The sequence below is a fragment of the Euphorbia lathyris genome, chromosome 2 (assembly GCF_963576675.1).
Source record: "Euphorbia lathyris chromosome 2, ddEupLath1.1, whole genome shotgun sequence".
In the NCBI taxonomy this organism is placed as follows: domain Eukaryota; kingdom Viridiplantae; phylum Streptophyta; class Magnoliopsida; order Malpighiales; family Euphorbiaceae; genus Euphorbia; species Euphorbia lathyris.
The window spans coordinates 130,813,933-130,826,985 of record NC_088911.1 but is presented as its reverse complement, the minus strand read 5'-3'; positions in this window follow the sequence as shown (position 1 = coordinate 130,826,985).

Sequence of the window (13,053 nt, the reverse complement as noted above, 5' to 3'; positions counted from 1 at the left end):
ATCGAAATCTATAAAAAAAAAACAACTGTAATAAAATTACATTTAGATCATTTTGAATACCAAGTTGGACAATTTCAGAACTATCAACTTACTGTTCACATTGGTTGAAATTTCACCAATTTTGATACATCATGGAAAAATCTATCAAATAATATATAGAGGGTAATGACCAAAATTCTGGATAGGTGAAGGCCATACTAGTGCTTTAAGTCTCATTACATTATTCACCATTCGCTTTAATACATCACGGGCTTCCAAACTTGGTACAAAAGACTGATTTGTACCCTGAACTTATTGGGCGTCTCGTGAGCCACATGAACTTGCTTAAAATAATATATTTTCCACCTGAATCTGTGTACATTTATCTATTGGCCATAAATTGGGTTATAGTGATATATTGATCTTTTAAACTTAATTAAATTGATATACATTTTAATTTGTCCAAACCCTCTATTATTTTGTCACGTGGATTTAGAAAGTTAATCATGTTGGGGTTTAGTGTCCTATAGATAATTGTTCCAAGATATAAACCTAATGTAAATGAATTGTTCTTTATATCATTTGTTTTAATAAGTTATGGTTTCATAACTGTATAAAGGCAACCTCTTTTAAAGAACCAAATAAGTCTAATAAAAGGAAATCCCTAAGTTTATTTAAAGTGATTATAAAGTGTTCATATAAGCATGAAGTGAGACAAAACATTATAATAAACTAATAAATTTAAAACCACCCTAAGTCAAGTGATATGTTTTGAATAGGGATTGGCATAACACTGTTAAGACTTGCATGTAACAATGTTTTCTGTCGAGACAGAGAGCTGATCTCACAAGCTTCAGATATTCAGATATCTGGACAGTTACATGGATCCAATGAAAGGGTTCATAGGATTGGGGGCCCGACTTGAGATAACAGGATGGGTAGATTTATCCTTGTCACATGTTCATCTCATTGGTATTAATAGGTATAAGTAATCCTAAGACTCAAATGAATGTTAATTAGTGATTCTGGATTATGGAATGTGATGCTTTGATCATGTTATAACACGATCCATAACAAGGATGACTCTAGGGTGTGTACGGCAGACGTTGGGTATCATAAGAAGTAATTGCAAGATAGTTAACATTGGATTGAGCATTTGTCACTCCTGATAAATGGGAGATACGTCCAAGGATCGCTTGTGGAAGACTTGACTCTAAATCCTTGCAAGGTGATAGCTTAAGACTTGAAATGTAAATTTCACTTAACCTATCTATTTGGAGTTAACTCGGTCTGTACAAGTAAAATGAACGTCTCGCTATATGTGACTTGACATTATCCATAGTCATAAGATTCTGTTCAAGGATGTAGTTGATGAAGGATCGAATTATACTGTAACTAATACGGAAAGGTCAATGACAGAATCAACTTGTCTTCTTATAGCTTTGGGGGAATGTTTTGGATCTGCCAATTACAGTTCCATACTCATTCTGTTATACAAAAATTGAATATAATTTTAAGAAATTAATTTAATAGTTGTATACGGCTAGAATCAATAAAAACCTAATGGGCCACACATAAGACTTGGAACCCAAAAGAGAAACGGATGTTAATTAATTGACGGAAGCCCAACTGAGTCCACTAAGGCCCAGTAATAAGGGGGGCGATTTCTATTTGTTGTGACACATAAGAAATTAATTTAATTTTAACAATTATAATTAGATTATGATTATGGATTAAATTAATTATAGGATAAATAAGTTAGGAAGTTTATTGAGATTAAATTGCTTCTAATTATTATCCTATTAATAAGTTATTATTATCTTTATATTTAGATATAATTATAGATAATAACAATAAGAGCTTTATTCCGAATTAAATTCTTATTCAGTAACCTAATTCTATCTGACTAGGGTTTAGATGGAAGAGGCTATATTAACCCCCCTTATTTGTAAATTTCGGCCACCCTTGCAATCCCAGAGAGAGAGAATTTTCGACCCCCTACCGTAGTGGATCGAATTTTAGCGCTTGCTTCCGAATCAATTGATTTCATCTCTTTCCTTTTACTCCTTGATCTTGTGTTGATTAATTAGAGGCAATCTATCTTGATTGCTATTATACAGTTGAGTTATAACTTCGTTTGATTTGTGTTTTGTTTTGTGCTCGTAAACTCAGAATAAGAGTTGAGGGCACTTCGCTTGCAACAGTAGATAGTTCATCAAAAGGTATTTCCTTCTATCCCTCTTTATATGAAATAACGATTAACAGATCTTGGTTAAAGGAAATAGGTTTAAATTTTTATATTTTTGCTGCCAAACTTTTGTCTATTTTCCTTCAAATCATGTCACGTTAAACAAGTTCAAGAAACTAAGATGCTTAATATGTTTTGGGGTCAATCGAATTTTTCTATCCAATTTAAGTGGGCTCATGGTGTATTAAGTCTTTACCCATTTTACGAATAGGGATGGAATTCATTCAATTCAATTTGAACATTTAAAAATCTTCCAAAATTATAACTAATGAAAGTCAGTATAATTCGAGTCGAACTTAAAAAAAAGTCAATTGTTCAATCTAATTATGAATCTTTTTATTTGAGTATTCGATTTAGTTCAAAATTATCCAAGATTCATGTTTAGCTCTAAGCTCTAAAATAAATTTTTTATAATCTATATCTTGTCGGAGATTAATATAAGATATATGATTGGGCCTTAACTATCAGTTCGAGCTTTTAGTTCAATCGGTTCCTTGACTTGGTATCAGAGCCTCTAGGACCAAACGGTCGAGGGTTCGAGTCCCGGCAACCTCATTAATTTGTGGAATTAATAAAACACATGGCGGGATGAACACATGGCGGGATGGGCATGTGTTGTGCAATGGGCATTTGCGTGTGGGGGTGTGTCGGAGATTAATATAAGATATATGATTGGGCCTTAACTATCAGTTCGAGCTTTTAGTTCAATCGGTTCCTTGACATATCTAATGAGTATCAGACAAGATAGTGAGACAAAGTAACGAATGCCTGCGAGTATAAAAGTATGATTCTAATTTTTAAGAAAATTATCCCAATTTTCTTAAATGAACGTTTATCAACTTATCCACCATTAATTCAATAAAGTTACCTTATAATTCAGTACTGTAAGACCTCTAGTAATTACTTTCATTGATTTATAGTCACCATTCTATTCTCAAATTCAAGTTCATCCAGCAATGATATCAACGTGCTTAATCACTGGAAATGTCAATTTACTAGAGGAGATCAAGTGGCTCCAACAATAATGCTAGAAACACTTGCTTCAATAGATTTATAGATTTGGCATGCTTTTTTTGGAATTGTAGGATCACACAATGATATCAACGTGCTTAATCAATCTCCATTTTTTTAATGATGTTTTGAATGGAGTTAGTCCTGACGTCAATTCATGACGAATGACAATAATTATACGAAAAGGTATTATTTGGTTGATAAGATATATTCGGAGTGGACAATATTTGTTAAAAGTTTTTTATTTTTGAAAGATGCAAAAAGGATCAATTTCAAACAAACACAAGAGGTTGCAAGAAAGGACTTCGAATGAGCATTTTGTGTGTTACAATCTCGATAGGAAATTGTTCGGGGGGCCTGCACATTTTTTAGCATCGGGACAAGTTGGGTGATATAATGTATGCATGCATCATATTGCATAATATGATCGTTGAAGATGAAGGAGAAGGTTTAAATAATTGGGATGATAATGAAGGAGAACATCCTATTGTAGTAAATCAAGGTTCTATTCAAAAATTTCAACAATATCTTCAAAGAAATGTGGCATACGTGACCGAGAAATACATAATGACCTTCAAAATGACTTGGTCGAGCATATTTGGCAACAATTTGGAGATTTTGAAAGATAAAATTAGTATAAAAATATTTTTAATTTATATTAATTTTAATTATTTAATATTTAATGTATAAGAGTTGAATTATTCTTATTAATTATTAAATTATCATTCTATTGTTGTATCGTTTATTTTCCTAGAAATTAAAATTATTGTTAATTTATATAAAAAAATTGTTTTGTTAGAAAATATATATAATTTTGTGAGAAAATAAAAAAAATATGATTTAATAGTAGATTCATGTGATTGAGTAGTTGTAACCATTGGAGAAAAAAAAAGTATGATAGAAAAAAATTTATTTAATGAGGCTCACAAAGATGATGTGACATGTTTATTGAGTAACATACTGGTTTAACTATTCGAGATGCTCTTAGAGCAACATTAATGGTTATAATACACTAAAGTTGCAAACAGGTTCCACCCAAGCATAGAAAACACCCCCAAAAAGACATTCCACTATAATCCTATGTTACTTCAAGAGTTGGTATGGTCCATTTGTATTATATTATTCTTAAAAAAATTATATTATTAAAATACGTCATATTGTTAACTTAGTACAATTATATAATAAAAAATAATAATAAGCCTCATATCATCAATTATTTCCTTGTTACTTCAATTGGTAGGGTGTGCATCGGTTCGGTTTAAACCGCATACCGAACCGAACCGAGTGAATTCGGTTTTTTCGGTTCGGTTTTTTTAACAATTCGGTTCGGCATCGGTTTTAATTTTAAGTGTATTTCGGTATTCGGTTCGGTTCGGTTCGGTTTGACAGAAAATGTGAAAAAACCAAACCGCGCCTGATAACAAAGGAGAAATTCCTGATCGAAGCTCGTCCCTGTGAGGTGCCGCTGGGATCGGTCGGGGACACTCCGATGCTAAAGTCAGTAGAGAATAGGGAGAATAAACTGTATTGACAAAGCTTAGAGAATGTAAGAAAGTAAGTGTACCTTGATAGCCTAGAAAGGTAGGCTATATATAGTTGAGAAATTCGTAACCTCTAGGTAACTAGAAAGTCTCCATTAATGCTCATTTAATGGCGGTTATAAGTTACTCTTAACCTGGCGGTTTAAGACTATTAATGATTCATTTAATGATCATTTATGGCCGAGACGGCGGCCAGCCGTTATCAAGGTGAATGGAGAGATTCGCCTTAGAGATCCGCCAGCGGATCTCTTAGAGCTAATCCAGGGAGATCCGCCAGCCGGCTTCCTTTGCTACGTGGCATACTTAAGGCAATTATCTCTTTTGGTCCTCATGATAATATGCCAATGTTATCAGAAGCCCCCCCCCCCCCAAAATGCCTTTAAAGTCCTTTAGGGCTTTTGGACTTCTGCGCGCTGTCTTATGCTTCTTCATTAATGTGCACTCTGTTCAATGCCCTTTGATGGCCGACACGTGTAATAGCACACTGCCCTAGGAACGTTCAAAAACCATCTTCATCTTCGGAGTTCTCTTTCTTCCTCATTTTTCATCTCCTTCCGTTTTCGAAGCTTTTCCTCCAGAAATTTCAGAGATCCTACTCAGGCTTCTACATTTCCATGTAAGTGCCTTTTCATTTTATCCTGAATGTTTAGAAGTTCATCTTCCTCTGGGTCAACTTCTGAACTTTTTAATTCAGCACCTCCTCCTAAGATTGAAGTAGATTTTAGTTGGACCGCATCTTCATCGGAAAATTCTCAATCTTCTGTTGGTGTGATTAATTCTGGTTTAGCTGAGTTCAATAACTCGGCGCGTAACCGTTACCAGACTCGTTCCACCGGAAATCCCTCTTTCTTTTCCGGTGCTGCTCCGGCCGGTGCTCGTAACCGGTTTCTGGGTTTAATGGCATCTTCTTCTTTTCCTGTTAGGAAAAAGAATCCTCGAGCGGAGTCCACTCCATCTCGTATGAGTGCCGCGGATTTGGCGAATCTGTCGGATCGCTTTCCGTGGATCAAAAATTATGAAACCCAACTCGCAGCTTCTCATCAACGTCCCTCTAATCCGCCGAATGGCTTCTTTACCGTATTCTGTAGTCATGTTGAGAGAGGGTTTCGCCTTCCTCTCCCAAAGATGTTGGCGGATATCCTCTCATATTTTGACATTGCTGCCAGTCAGCTACATCCTAATGGCTGGCTTGACATGGCCCTGGACTGCTATCTCGCTTCAAATTTGGGTGTTGTTTATACGGGCCGTATATTTAGAGCCTTTCATAAACCTTCTAAGAGGAATTTGGAATCCTATCTTACATTCGCCAAATTTGGTGTCTATTCGCCCTTTTACCATAAAATGTCCAACGTGCATAGCTGGGATGAGAGTTTCTTCTATGTGAAAATAAAGGAGGATGAACCGTTAGGTTTTCCTTCAGTTTGGAACTCCCGTCCGCTACATATGGCGGGTGACATGCGAGTCTTAACAAACAGTGATGAAGAGGTGGCGGATCTCATGAAGCAGATCAAGGCGGATGCATGGACGTATGCGGATGCCTTAGCCTTCATGATGAGTGACATTCCTCTGATCCGCCGAGTGTAAGATCAATTCGTTTATTCAAAAATTACTCAGTTTGATCAAGGTACCTTTCTGCTACTTCAGGAGTCTTGATTACTTTGATGTCTTTTTTGGCAGGGGTGTATCTAAGGCAAATCACGCTCTTGCAGAGACGCGCATGAAGTTTTTAGAAGATGAAGCACGCAAGAAAAGCCAAGCGGCCAATCCTCAAACTGATACAGGCAAGCGTCCTGCTGAGACAGCTGTTGATCCGCCCCTGAAGAAGAGGCGGCCCAATACTGCTGGTGGTACCAAGATTATGGCAGACGTGATGCGATTCGCCAAACCTGCTGAGAAGATAATTCAGGTAATCCATTGTTTTATTTCTTCTTTACTCATCCGATTCTAAAGCGGCGTATGGCTTTTTCCTATTTGTGCAGATGGCTAAGCCCGATATTGGAGGATACTGGTCCGCCAAATTGGGGGCCCAGGGTTCTTTTGAGAATGAATCCCTTCTGAATGATCTGGATGAGGCCCTGGGACAGGTGGGAGAGGTACAAAGGAACTACGACCAAATCCCTGGATCAATTCATGTCCATAAGGGAAAATCAGAGCTTCTTTCGGTGAGTATCAAAAGAATATGGGTAGTGATGATTTCTTTACTTCCGTTTCGCCCTTGGACTAAATCCTTTTGTCTTTTACAGCTGTATGCCCGCTTGCGTACTTTGGAAAATGGACTCCTTCAGAACGTGGCGGATATGGCAACTATTGAAAAGTTAGAGAAAGATATAGCGAATGCCAATTCCACTATTGCCACCGCCAACGCGAACCTAGCTTCCGCCACAGCTGCTTTGGTTCTCCGAGACGAGGAGATACAAAGTTTAAAGGCAAAGATAGCTTCTGATGCTAAAAGCCACGAAGATGCTCTCGGGGAAGCTGAATACACGGCGGGTGAACAGGCATTTTTTTTATGGAGAGATTCTTATGGCGTACTTCTCCTTGGCTCATCCTGGAATTGATTTCACAGATCCTGAGTTCACCGTCCCCGAACCAGAAGACGTGGCGAAGTTCAAGAAGATGTCAGATGCCAAGGAATACCTCCGCAACTATGTACGGAGATGGATGAAGGGAACCCTGCAGGAAACCAAACCTTCTACCATAGTTGTGGCGGATGATCCCCAAGAGATGCCGTCTAAGGCTGATTCAGAACCAAAAGGGGATAAGGAGGTATCTCCTGATGGCGGATCTGTGACTGTGGAGAAGAAGGATCCTCAAGCGAGCATCGTGGGCGAAGGAAGCACAAAAGGGGATGCCCTTATTATTATTTAGTTTTTGGTAAAGATTTTTGTAAAAACCTTTTAAGTACAATTTGGTTAATTCCTCATGTTGCTATATATTTATTTTACCCTTACATTTGCGTAAAGAAGTATTTTTAAATATAAGCATGTTTAGGATTTTCGTTTGGAGTAAGTGGCCAACCATACTCCATTGTATGAACCTTTGTGAAGGTTTGAAGCTGTTCTATTCCTTCTTAGAGGAAGTAAAGCTGCCTAGGGGTTCAATTTGCTACCTATCTTTGAGGTGAAATGATCCGCCCGTAGGACTTGTGAATTCCTTTCTGAGAAGGATAAGAGAGTGTAAAGACCTTGCGTCCAAGGATCGTTTTAACTCTTATTGGAGATTGGGATCCGCCCAGAGACGGATCCGCCCATAAGATTGATCCTCTTATGTGTTTTACGATAGCGATACATTGCGAATGTGGAGAGCGTTGGATGCCTCCCCTTCTTTTTAAGACTGGAATATTGATATTGCAGCAGTAAACTATAAAAAGAACATGGATAATAAAACCAACAATGTTTATTAATGGGAGAAACACCTTATTACAGTGAATAGGTCTTTATAAATGAGCCTCGTTAAAACCTTTAACAAGAAAAACCACATGGGAAAAAGCTTGTTAAAGGAAAAAGAGTACTCAAGACCATGGACATACTTCATTTTCTAACAAAGTATTTGCGGAGATTTTGGAGATTCCACGTGCGTGGTAGCGTATTGCCCTCCATATCTTGTATTTTGAATGTGGCTGGTCCAACCTTCTCCACTATCTGGTATGGACCTATCTAGTTGATCCCCAACCTGCCCTTGCCTTCTCGAGATTGGACTTTATCAGCTTTGCGAAGCACAAGATCTCCTATCTTTAGATCCACAAGCTTGGCATTTTTATCATGATAGGATGCAATCCGCTGTTTATATGCTGCCATGCGTACATAGGATTGGTTCCTGCGATCCTCAACCTGATCCAGGCGCTCCCTTAATCGTTTATCGTTGTCCTCTTCACAATAAAAGGCCACTCGATCACTGGGGACTTATATTTCAACGGGGATTACGGCCTCCACTCCATGAGAAAGGGCGAATGGCGTTTCTCCCGTAGCGGTTCTTGGGGTGGTACGAGAGGCCCACAAAACACTTGTAAGCTGATCCGCCCATCTTTCGTCGTGTTCTCCCAGCCTCTTTTTTATCCCCTTTACAATCGTTCGATTGGTCACTTCGGTCATTCCATTTGGACTGAGGATAATAAACGGAGGCGAATCTGTTCAGGATGCCCAATCCCTCACAAAAAGCCTTGAATTTGCCACAGTTAAACTGTGTCCCGTTGTCAGTGATGATGGTATGCGGAATGCCATATCTTCCCACGGTGTTGTCCTTGACGAACTCCACTATCTGTTCTGCTGTAATGGAGGAAACAGCCTCGGCTTCTACCCATTTGGTGAAATGGTCCACCGCTACTATTACATACCTCTTTTGCCGGCGAGTTGGGGGAAACGGGCCAACGATGTCTATTCCCCAAAGGGCGAACGGACGGCCTTCAATGATTGGCCTTTGGATGTGTTTGATAGCGTGTGACTCATTTGCGTGAATCTGACAATTGTGATAAGATTCTACCAAACTCTGGGCATCTAACTCAGCTGTGGGCCAGTAGAAACCTGCTATCCTGGATTTCTTCAAGATCGCGGCGGATGCTTCATGCGACCCGCAAGATCCCTCATGCAGCTCTTTGAGGATCTGCTGTCCTTCTTCTGGTAGAATGCATTTCAGCCAAGGATGACTAAAAGATCTTCTGTAAAGACCATCATTGATCAAGAAGAAGTAAGCTGATCTCCTGACAATCCTCCTCGCCTCTTACTTGTCTTCAGGTAATGTTCCATTTAGTAGATATTGGCGGATGACTGACCTCCAATCATCTTCCACCGTTGTGAGTACGGACACTTCTTCAGCAGCAAATGCTGGAGCCATTTTTACTTCGAAGGGACAATCTGGATCCGCCCAGTTTTCTTCACAAGAAGCCATTTTGGCCAATTGATCCGCCTCTGTATTGGATTCCCTTGGTATGTGAACCAATTCCCACTTAGTTTCTTTAGCTTCAAGGTTATCCAGAATCTTTTTGACTTCTGCTACATACTTGGCCAGAACCTCGTCCTTCACCTCGTAATTCTTGATTACTTGGTTGACCATTAGTTTAGAATCGCTGTAGATCACGATCTGCTCCGGGGTGATCTCTTGAAGTAGACGTAAGCCCAATATCAGAGCTTCGTACTCAGCAGCGTTATTAGTGGCATGGAAATTTAACTTGGCTGCGTATCGCAATCTTATGTAGTGGGGACCTTTGATCACAACTCCCACACCAGCTCCATCTGCAGAGGAAGCTCCATCGGTATACATCGACCATTCTTCTAATGGAGGCTTGGGATGAGATATCCCCTCGTCAGTGAATTCATTCACGAAGTCCGCCAGGACCTGACTTTTCAAAGATGACCTGCTTTCATATCTTACATCAAATTCGCCCAGGCGAATCGCCCATTCCATCAACCTTCCCGAAGTGTCCGGCTTCTGTAATACCTTTCTCATTGGTATATTGGTTCGAACTATTACAGTATGCGCCTGAAAATATGGCCTAAGGCGAATTGCCGTGGTTACGACAGCCAGTGCCATTTTGTCCAGCTTTGAATATCTGGTTTCAGCATCTTTCAAAACTTTGCTCACGTAATAAATGGGGAATTGTTGGCCATCTTCTTCTCGTATCATGACAGTGCATACGGCTTTGTCCGTGACTGACACATACATGTATAGATCCTCCCCTTTCAAAGGTCGACTCATCATGGGTGGCTCAGTGAGGAATCGTTTGATTCCTTCGAAGGCATTTTGACAATCTTCATTCCACTCAAACGCCTTTTGCCCCTTGATGACTTCGAAAAAAGGCTGACATCTACGAGCTGAGCAAGAGATAAACCTGCCCAAGGCTATGATACGCCCATTAAGGCGTTGCACTTCTCTGATATTCCGAGGCGGTTGCATTTCTAGGACTGCTTTAATCTTGTCAGGATTTGGGCTAATTCCTTTTTCGCTGATCATGAATCCTAAAAATTTTCCATACGTTGCCCCGAAAGTGCATTTCTCTAGATTCAACTTGATGTTGTGATGGCAAAGTACGTCCAGTACCTCCTTTATATCCTCTGCATGCTTTTCTACAGTTGTGCTTTTAATGATCATATCATCTACATAGACAGAATAATTATCATTCTTACTGTCCGTGAATATCTTGTTCATCATCCTCTGATAGGTAGCACCTGCGTTCTTGAGCCCGAAGGGCATAACTTTAAAACAATAAGTAGCTTGATGTGTCACGAACGAGGTCTTGATTCTATCTGAGGGCTCCATAGGGATTTGATGATAACTTGACTTCACGTCAGTAAAGGAATACATTGCATGACCGGCAGTTCCATCTACAAGCATGTCTATACATGGCAAAGGATAGTTATCCTTGGGGCAAGCTTTATTGAGATCTGTAAAGTCAATGCACATGCGGTAAGATCCGCCAGCTTTCTTGACTAGCACGACGTTCGCCAACCACTGAGTGTAATGTACTTCCTCAATGGCATCCGCCTTTTGGAGCTTGGCGATTTCTTCCTCTATCACTTTTTGCCTTTCTGGACCATGATTTCTCCGCTTCTGAGCCACAGGAATTGCATCTTTATCGATGTTGAGTTTATGGGTGATCACGTCCGGACTGATTCCAGGTAGAATTTCATCCTTCCATGCGAAGACATCCTCGGCCTCACAGAGTACCTTGGTGATTGCATCTCTGATATTGCCTTGTAGTCCCTTAGCTATCCGTACTTGCTTCTCCTCTGCCATTAGGTACATTTTGGTCTCGCCTAAGGCCATTGTGACACGCTCCTCTTCATCTTCCTCCTTAGATTGAGGGCGAATCATTAAGGAAGCAGAATATGTTTCTTGGGCTACTTTTTGACAACCTCTAACAATCACGCCTCCCTTGACCGTGGGAATGTAAAGCGTTAAATGGCGAATAGAGATAAGAGCTGCAGCTTCGGAGATAAAAGGTCGTCCGAGGATAATATTGTAAGCTAATTGTCCATCCAAGACCGAAAACTCCAAATCTCCTCTCCAAACTTGATCATCATCAGTAAGCTCACAATCCAAAGTAACTTGGCCTTTCGTCTGAATGGTATGACCTGTCACTCCCAAAATGTCCACCACAGTCGGTTCTACCAGGGCCGGATCAATCCTGAGTTTGGCGAATGCTCCTCGGGTAATGATATTGCATGAACTTCCCGTATCAATCATTACCCTCTTCATCTCCCAACCTTCCACCATCATAGTGACAACTAGTGCGTCCGCATGGGGTGGAATCTCAGGACATGCGTCTAAGAAAGGGCGATTTAACGATGTCCTATCAAGGGTGGTCGTCCTCGCCTTCTTCAATGCTGGCTGATAACCGGGTCCGCCTGCTATGACATTGATGGTACCCTTTCCTTTGTTCTTTGGGTCCTCCTTGGATCTGTCATCTTCCTTTCCTTCTGTTTGGATGAACCGATCCAATTTTCCTCTCTCGATGAGTCGTTCAATTTCTCGAGCTAACTCCCAGCAAGCATCCGTATCATGGCCATTTTTCCTGTGATACTTGCAATAATTTTTAGGATTCTTTCCTTTATTGGTGTACTCCCCCCCTTTTGGCTCGGGGTATGAAATGCTCCACTTGTGCTGGCTGTTCTCGATCCACATAAGAACTTCGCTCTTAGAAGCATTGAGAGGTGTGAAGGAGGTGACAAACGTTGATTTGTTCCTAGAATCCCTTCGTTTGTTTCGAGAAGAAGAATCTTGACGTTTGTCCTTGTCCCGGTCCCGAGGGCAGGATTCGCCTCTGTCCTTTTTTGGCGATGATGGCGAACCTCGGTGAATATTATCCACCTCTATAAAGTCTTTACAGCGCTCCATTAACTCTGCCATGCTGGTGGGCTTTTTGCGAATGAGGTCTTCTTGCAAACTTTTACAGGTAGTGTTTCTTACAAAACACTCCACAGCTACGGAGATATCTACATCAACAATTTGTATACACAACTGGTTGAAAGTGTCCACATAATCTCGGAGGGGTTCATTCGCCTTCTGTTTTAATTCAAAAAGCTTTTCAGATTTCACCACTGCAGGAATGCAACCAGCAAATTTAGAACAAAATTCCCTGCTTAATTGATCGAAGCTATTTATTGAGCCTGGAGGTAGAGATTGAAACCACAAATAAGCTGGACCTCCCAAGGTGGTGACAAACATCTTGCAAAGTACGGGCTCGGTGGCTCGATTGAGTCTGGCCAAGATTCGGTATTTTCGAACATGAGCCTCTGGATTATCTTTGCCTGTCTATATTGCAAGATTAGGGATTTTGAA